The sequence below is a fragment of the Cervus elaphus genome, chromosome 12 (assembly GCF_910594005.1).
Source record: "Cervus elaphus chromosome 12, mCerEla1.1, whole genome shotgun sequence".
Lineage (NCBI taxonomy): Eukaryota > Metazoa > Chordata > Mammalia > Artiodactyla > Cervidae > Cervus > Cervus elaphus.
Window position 1 is genome coordinate 36,648,848 of NC_057826.1, and position 8,613 is coordinate 36,657,460.

Below are 8,613 nucleotides of genomic sequence, written 5' to 3' on the forward strand. Positions count from 1 at the left end.
TATTTTGAACCAAATCCTAACTATCATATGATTTTACCATAAATATTTCAGTATACCTAAATGTTTGATTAAGGGCAATTATCTCAGGAAATTGGGTTGATTTGCAGGAGCCAATAGTTTTTTGTATAACTCAAGTAGTAACAGTGATTTATTTTATTTTATTTTTAGGTTTTTCTCTTTACAGGTTTATTCAACACAAAACAACCTCTTACAACTTTACTGAAAAATATGGAACGTTTCACGAATTTGCGTGTCATACTTGTGCAGGGGCCATGCTAAGCTTCTCTGTATCATTCGAATTTTAGTATGTGTGCTGCCGAAGTGAGCACTTAACAGTGATTTAGGAGGTGAGATACTTAGAAGGTAAATAAATATCAATTGTACAATAGATATTTCGGCCTTTCTGGACTCACTGAGAAGTCACATGTTTGTTTGTCTACTCTGGTCAAAGTATAAGCCATGTGGGTCACAGATATCCATGAAACTTGTTTCTGCCTTGTGTAGCAACCTGCATGTTTACTTTTTAAAAAAGGCTCCAGAGCTAATATCAATGGGTTAATTGATTACAACAAAGAATGCCAGAGTTTTCAGTCACTCTTTACACATAAAAATTTTCTACTCTACGTTATGCATTCAAGAAAAACACAAGTTTGACTGACATGGAAAAGCAGAATTTTGCTAATTTTACTTGCACATGTGTCACAAAACCCTTACAAGAGGCAAACGTTTTAAGCATTTTTTTTTCCACATCCTGGAATAAAACCGACACTGTCTGAAAATGTACCATAGTTATCCTAGAGCTTTGAGAACTGCAATTAAAATCCTCCAAGAATGAGTATGTCCCTGCTCAAGAATAGAATGAATCTGAAGCCTTTGTGGTGTGTGTGTATTTACTGACTAGAGGAAGAAATGTGAAAAATGCTCTAGGGGCATGAGGTGTATAAGACTTCAAGCTGCTCCCTCTCCACGTTAGCAGGTATTAGGGGAGTAATTTCTTGGTTTGGAGGAAAGTGCAATAGGTAATTATTTTGTTTTCCTTCCCAGCTCTTGCTCTGTTTTATTCCTCATTCTTTGAACCAGCCACTGGACTTATCACCCTTTTCCTATCTTTCCCCACAATTTTATGCACTGGAGCAGAGGGAAAGGGGAAGTTTGTGAAGAAAGGAACCCTTCTTTTTTTTCTCCTCTCCTTAGAGGCTGTCTGTCCCTGCTCTTGAATAATTATTGATAGTTTTATTCATTTTGTAGGTGCTCGTCAAAGTGTAATTATCAGCAGTTATTATGAAAAAAAGCATGCCAAAACTGTCTCATGAAACTCTATTCCTGGCAATGCTATTATCTATATAAAAATGTCATGGCATTAATCAGTGTTCATTCATTCAGTAACTATTATATACCTGTGAAGTACCTGAGTGTGAGGCAGCTAGGAGGAATCAGAAATTAGTTTTTAAAAATGGTCCCTGACCTTAAGAAATTTACCAAGGAGATAAAAGTTTATTTGTACATAAAAACTATAATACAGATTGAAATGTGGCATGTTCTATGTTGGTACTTCTTTTAAAATAGTCTGTGACCACCTACTAAATCAAAATCTCTGGTTGTTGCACTGGAGAATCTGCATTTTAGCAAGCCTTCCAAGGTGAGTCTCATACACATTAAAGCGTTTTATACGTTTTAATGTGTTTTTTTTTCTGGGAGAATATAAGAAAGGGATCAAATTCAGCATAAAAACAATCAGAGGGCTTCCCTGGTGGCTCAGACGGTAAAGCGTCTCTGCCAGCAATGCAGGAGACCTGGGTTCAATCCCTGGGTTGGGAAGATCCCCTAGAGAAGGAAACGGTGACCCACTCCAGTGTTCTTGTATGAAAAATTCCATGGATGGAGGAGCCTGATAGGCTACAGTCCATGGGGTTGCAATGAGTCGGACACGACTGAGCCACTTCACTTCTCTTCACTTCCCTGGTGGCTGTGGATGAGAAATCGCCTACCAATGCATGGGACACGGGTTTGACCCCTTGTGGTGGAAAGATTCCACATGCCTAGGGGCAACTAAACCCAGGTGCCACAACTACTGAGCATGAACTACTGGAGCCTGGAAGTTGAGTTACAACTACTGAGCTCACACACCACAACTACTAAAGTCTGCTCACCTAGAGCCTGTGCTCTGCAACAAGAGAAGCCACCATAATGAGAAGCCCACACATAGCAATGAAGAGTAGCCCTGGCTTGCTGAAACTAGAGAAAGCCAGCATGCAGAAAAGAAGACCCAGCGCAGCTAAAAAAGAAATAAATAAGAAAAGAGAATCAGGGAAAAAAAGACAATAGGAAAGAAAATGAGGAAAATGTTATGACTTTTTCCAGTAATGAATAAATGACCAAGAAGAAAGTTTTTTCCCCCCAACTTTAAACTTTTTAGTTTGTGTTGGGGTACAGCCAATTAACTATGTGGTAGTTTCAAGCAAACACCGAACACCGAAGGGACTCAGCCATAGATAAACATGTATCCATTTTCCTCCAAACCCTCCTGCCATCCAGCCTGGCACATAACATTGAACAGAGTTCCATGTGCTATACAATAGGTCCTTGTTGTTTATCCATTTTGAATATAGCAGTGTGTACACGACCTTCCCAAACTCCCTAACTATCCCTTCCCCCTGGTAACCATAAGTTCATTTTCTAAGTCTATGAGTCTCTTTCTGTTTTGTAATAAGTTCATGTGGATATGAATCTTTTTAGATTCCACATATAAGGGATGTCATATGGTATTTCTTCCTCTCTGACTTACTTCACTCAATATGATACTTTCTAGGTCCATCCATGTTGCTGCAAATGATATTATTTCATTCTTTTTAATAGTTGAGTAATATTCCATCATATATACACATATATGTGTACACACACACATATATATATCTCATATCTTTATCCATTCCGTTGTCAATGGTCATTTAAGTTGCTTCCATGTCTTGGCTATTGTGTACAGTGCTACAGTGAACATTGGGGTGCTGTATCATTTCAAGTCATGTTTTTCTCTGGATATATGCCGAGGAGTGGGATTGCTAGGTCATATGGTAGCTCTCTGTTTTTAAGCAATCTCCATAGTGTTCTCCATAGTGACTGTACCAATTTACATTCCCATCAACAGTGTAGGAGTTTCCGAGAAGAAAATATTATTAGACTCTTCTCTTGATAGCTGATGTTAAGAATGTCACTACATAGCAGATAAATCACTTTCTATTGAAGATTAGGTAGAAACTTCTAAATTACACAGTTAGATGAATTTGAAATATGGAAATCTTCCTTTGTACTTGCCTTTAGGTTTGAAAAACTGCTGGAAATGTAATTTTAGCTCAGAAAATTTATCTGTGTATAAAGCTACTTGATATGACTTATGACTGAAACACAATTGGTTATCATCAAAACCACTTTACCATGCTATGAGTTTTGCACCTAAGCACTGTTTTGCCTTGTATCTTTCAGTTCAGTTCAGTTCAGTTGCTCAGTCATGTCCGACTCTTTGCGACCCCATGAATCGCAGCAGGCCAGGCCTCCCTGTCCATCACCAACTCCCAGAGTCTACTCAAACTCATGTCCATTGAGTCGGTGATGCCATCCAGCCATCTCATCCTCTGTCGTCCCCTTCTCCTCCCTCATCAGGGTCTTTTCCAGTGAGTCAACTCTTCACATCAGGTGGCCAAAGTATTGGAGTTTCAGCTTCAGCATCAGTCCTTCCAATGAACACCCAGGACTGATCTCCTTTAGGATGGACTGGATGGATCTCCTTGCATTCCAAGGGACTCTCAAGAGTCTTCTCCAACACCACAGTTCAAAAGCATCAATTTTTTAGCGCTCAGCTTTCTTCACAGTCCGACTCTCACATCCATACATGACCACTGGAAAAACCATAACCTTGACTAGATGGACCTTTGTTGGCAAAGTAATGTCTCTGCTTTTTCATATGCTACTAGGTTGGTCATAACTTTCCTTCCAAGGAGTAAGCATCTTTTAATTTCATGGCTGCAATCACCATCTGCAGTGATTTTGGAGCCCCCCAAAACAAAGTCTGCCACTATTTCCACCATTTCCCCATCTATTTGCCATGAAGTGATAGGACCAGATGCCATGATCTTAGTTTTCTGAATTGAGCTTTAAGCCAACTTTTTCACTCTCCTCTTTCACTTTCATCAAGCGGCTTTTTAGTTCCTCTTCACTTTCTGCCATAAGGGTGGTGTCATCTGCATATCTGAGGTTATTGATATTTTTCCTGGAAATCTTAATTCCAGCTTGTGCTTCTTCCAGTCCAGCATTTCTCATGATGTACTCTGCATATAAGTTAAATAAGCAGGGTGACAATATACAGCCTTGACGTACTCCTTTTCCTATTTGGAACCAGTCTGTTGTTCCATGTCCAGTTCTAACTGTTGCTTCCTGACCTGCATACAGGTTTCTCAAAAGGCAGGTCAGGTGGTCTGGCATTCCTTGTAACTTTAGGTTGACTTTATTAAGAAACATAATCAAGTCTGCAGCAAAAACTCATTTCCAAAGCTACTTTGTATTCAGTAATAGTAATTGAGGGCGATTCTCTTTCACAAAAATTTTCAGTCTCAACCTGAGCTCAAAAAATAGTGTTAGAAACTTTACCATTGCTAAATCATTGAACCACTTCATGGGAGGGCAAGTCAGGATAGTCATACAATTCTTCAGTCATTTAAAACTCTGTACTGACCCCTCCAATAATGAACAACTGAACAGTATCAGTAACATCTGTAGCCATATCAGTAACCCATCAAGAGCCGAGGAAAACCATTCAAAATCATTTGCCTTCATGTTTAATTCATTATTGATGTTGCTCCCAATGTCTTCAACTCCTATAGCAACGCTTTGCACCAAAAGACATGATCTAGGGAACTTGCCAGCAGTAAACGGCTTTCCTTGCTTGGCTAACAAATGAGCCAGTAGGAAATTTGCTTTCATTGCAGCCTTTTTTCCACTTTTTTTTTTTTTTTTTTTGGTGAAGAAATTTTTCTGTGATGAGATATTCCATTTAAAAATTTCCAATTTTTCTGACTGTTCCTTGCCAGCGAGTTGGGAATACTGTGACTAATATTTAGATTGGTAATGTCAGCACAGCCATAATGTCATTGTATAATAAGCACAAGGCTTTGCCATCTCATTTAATCAAAATAATGCACATTCCACTGTGCCTTAGAGGCATGGCATTTGAAGTCCACTCTTCTTGTTTTGACATGATGGGTGTGCACTGGTAGTGAGAAAAAAAAAATGCCACAGATACCGTGCTACATAAGGCACCTGAAACACTGTCAAGTTCTAACTGTGTCAGTTTGATTCATAGCTCTTGAGTGGCAGTGTGAAGCAGTGATTATAGCACCATGGAAAGTCTCTGTCCCAACTTACTCAACTCTGCCATTGTAAGCATATGAGCAACCACAGACAACACGGAGGGGAATATGCATGTCTGGGTTTCATAAAATGTTATTTATGGGGACTGAAGTGATAATTTCATGCAGTCCTTCACATGTTGTGAAATGTTCTTCTTCTTTTGATATTTTTCAACTACTGAAGAATGTCAAAGCCATTTTTAGCTCCCAGGATGTTAATAACAGGTGGCAGCCCAGATTTGGCCTGTATGCCATAATTTTCTGAATCCTGCTCTAGCCAAGGGAAGAGTTTTTAAAGAGAAAATCTAGCAAATGGCACTGGAACTCTCAGTTTTGTGTTGAACCCAGAGAAAGCATTTTCTGACAATGTGGGGGCAAACTTCATATATAACTGGATGGTAAGAAAGTGACTATGAAAAATATAAGCCATCCTTTCATGAAATTCCCCTCTGAAAGGGGACAAGGAAATGAGAGGTAGCTGGGGGATGATGTGATTTAAGAGAAAATTTTGCTGTTATTGTTGTTAAAATAGGAGAGGTTTGAACATGACCACTTAACCTTTATTTCCTCTTCCTTTTTTAATAAGGAAAATAATACCTATCTTAAAATTCATTAGAAAGGTCAGATGAGATAAAATATATTCTGTACCCAGAATGATGCCTAGCTTATGGTACATTCTCAATAACTGATATTAATACTCATATATGTTCATTATTTTTTGGTAAAAAACCAACAGAGTTCATGCTTCCTACATTACTTTTCTATTAGATTCCTAAACTATCTTATTTAAAATCAAGACTGTTCTCCTATTGAGGAGTTCTGGAAATTGTTAAATAAATTGGGAGTTTACCAGTTGGTCAAGATTTCATAACTTCAATAATTTTGATTTTGTAACTCTCAGCTTTTCTTCTAGTCTGTGCTTGATCAATTTAGTCTATCTCCATGTGGGAGCCACTTTCCCTTTAGATCTTTTTCATAATCTTTTTAAACCATAATACAGTGATATCAACCCTTATACAAATGAATCATACAAATCACTGATTTGATGTATTAGTGAGTTTATTTTTATTATTACTAGTTTTTCTTTAATGTAACTTTTTTTTTTTGGTCCTGTACATCATACATGGAGTTACCATATGACCCAGCAATTCCACTCTGGGTCCACAGGAAGATTTGTACACAAATGTTCATAGCAGCGTTATTCATAATTTCCCCAAAGTGGAAATAACATATGTATTCAACAACTGATGAATGGACCAATAAAACGCGAAATAACCGTCTAACAGAATTTTGTTGAGCCATAAAGAAGAGTGAAGTGCTGATATGAGCCACAGAGTAGAGGAAACTTGAAAACATTTTGCTAATGCTCAGTGAAAGAATTTCATCACAAAAGACCACATTTTGTATGATCCCATTTATTAAATTGGTAGAATAAACCAATCTATAGAGATAGAAAGTAGATTAGTAGTGGCCTAGGGCTTAGAAGAGAAATGGAGAATGACTGCTAATGGGTATGCAGCTTCCTAGTGGCAGGATACTTTACCATCTCTTGTTTGATAATCTGGTATCTGGAGTCTCTGTGCATATGTTTCTGTTGAATATTTTGCTGAAGGCGTCTACTCATGCATCTATCTTTGGTTGTGTATGGTATTTTGTATTTGAAATTTTATTTTTAGAAACAATTTGAAGCCTAGATAAATACTGTTTTCTCAAAGAAGAATTTTGATCACTTTTTTCCAAGTACCTGGGAGTGCCTGCAATCAAGTAATCACTTTAACCCAATTCCAAGCTAGAGATTTTCTGGGCTACTCAGATGATTCGAAACTGAGCTGTAGACGGTGCAAGGACTGGTTCACTTCCACTTTAATTCCTGGTGTGCAACCAGATTGTGTGATTTGGTGAAATTCCCTCAATTTCTTCATCATGCTATTTAGAATTAGCTGTCTAAAGGCTAGCACATGATTAGGTACTAAAGTGGATTAGACAAATACTTATCTTCACTTTCCCCTGAAACTGCCCTAAAATGATAGTAATGTAATAACAAGGTAAAAACCCAAAAGGACTAAGAGAAGGGAAAAGAGAGAATAGTAGATGACAACTGCCCTAAATTTTTGGGAGTCAGGACAGCTGATGGAGGAGTGATGTCTAATCCAGACAGCATGGTACAGGAAGTAGAGATTAATGTGAGTCAATTCACCACAGAATCCCACAGAAAATGTGTTGTTCCCATTATCAGTCACCAGGGGTGGGGGGCAACAACAACTTGCATTCATGTTTTATGGTCCATAATATGCACTTACCGTACCATCTCAAGGATACTTGAACTCTCATATGTATTGCCATAGTCTGGTCAGGTGGACCCCTGATCTAATACAACTGGACAACATTCTAACACATTATATTGATGATATTATGCATGCTCAGTAGCTATCATGTCCAACTCTTTGCGATCCCACAGACTGTAGCTCACAAGGCTTCTCTGTCCATGGGATTTTCCAGGCAGGAATGCTGGAGTGGGTTGCCATGCCCTCCTCCAGGGGGTCTTCCCAACCCAGGGATCAAACCCATGTCCCCTGTGGCTCTTGAACAGCTGGTGGATTCTTTACCACTGAGCCACTGGAGAAGCCCTTTATGACCTTAGTAAGGTCTCTTTAGCTTGATCCTCAATTTTTGAGAAAACAATATCATCAGAGGGCTTCCCCAGTGGATCAGCAGTAAAGAATCCGCCCGCCATGTAGGAGACTTGGGTTTGATCCCAGGGTTGGGAAGATCCTCTGGAAGAGGGCATGGCAACCCACTCCAGTATTCTTGCCTGGAGAATCCCATGGACAGAGGAGCCTGGCAGGCTACAGGCCATGGGGTTGCAAAGAGTTGGATGCAACTAAGCATACATGTCGGAGAAGGCAATGGCACCCCACTCCAGTACTCTTGCCTGGACAATCCCATGGACAGAGGAGCCTGGTGGGCTGTAGTCCATGGGGTCGCTAAGAGTCGGACACGACTGAGCGACTTCACGTTCATTTTTCACTTTCATGCATTGGAGAAGGAAATGGCAACCCACTCCAGTGTCCTTGCCTGGAGAATCCCAGGGGCGGGGGGAGTCTGGTGGGCTGCCGTCTATGGGGTCACACAGAGTCGGACACGACTGAAGTGACTTAGCATCCTTAGCAGTAGCAGCAAGCATACATGCATACCTATGTAGTTACCAGTTAAC

At 39.5% G+C, this 8,613-nt stretch overlaps 1 long non-coding RNA gene and 1 other non-coding gene across 2 annotated transcripts; both read right to left on the bottom strand.

Annotated features, from left to right (window-relative positions):
- Positions 1–222: 222 nt before the first annotated feature.
- Positions 223–329, bottom strand: LOC122705969. Its single transcript, XR_006344238.1, has one exon. It is a non-coding gene; the product is annotated as a U6 spliceosomal RNA (small nuclear RNA).
- LOC122705168 lies at positions 223–8,239 on the bottom strand. The gene is made up of 2 exons (XR_006344048.1): positions 8,194–8,239; positions 223–328 (listed from the first exon to the last, which is right to left on the bottom strand). It is a non-coding gene; the product is annotated as an uncharacterized LOC122705168 (long non-coding RNA).
- Positions 8,240–8,613: the final 374 nt, after the last annotated feature.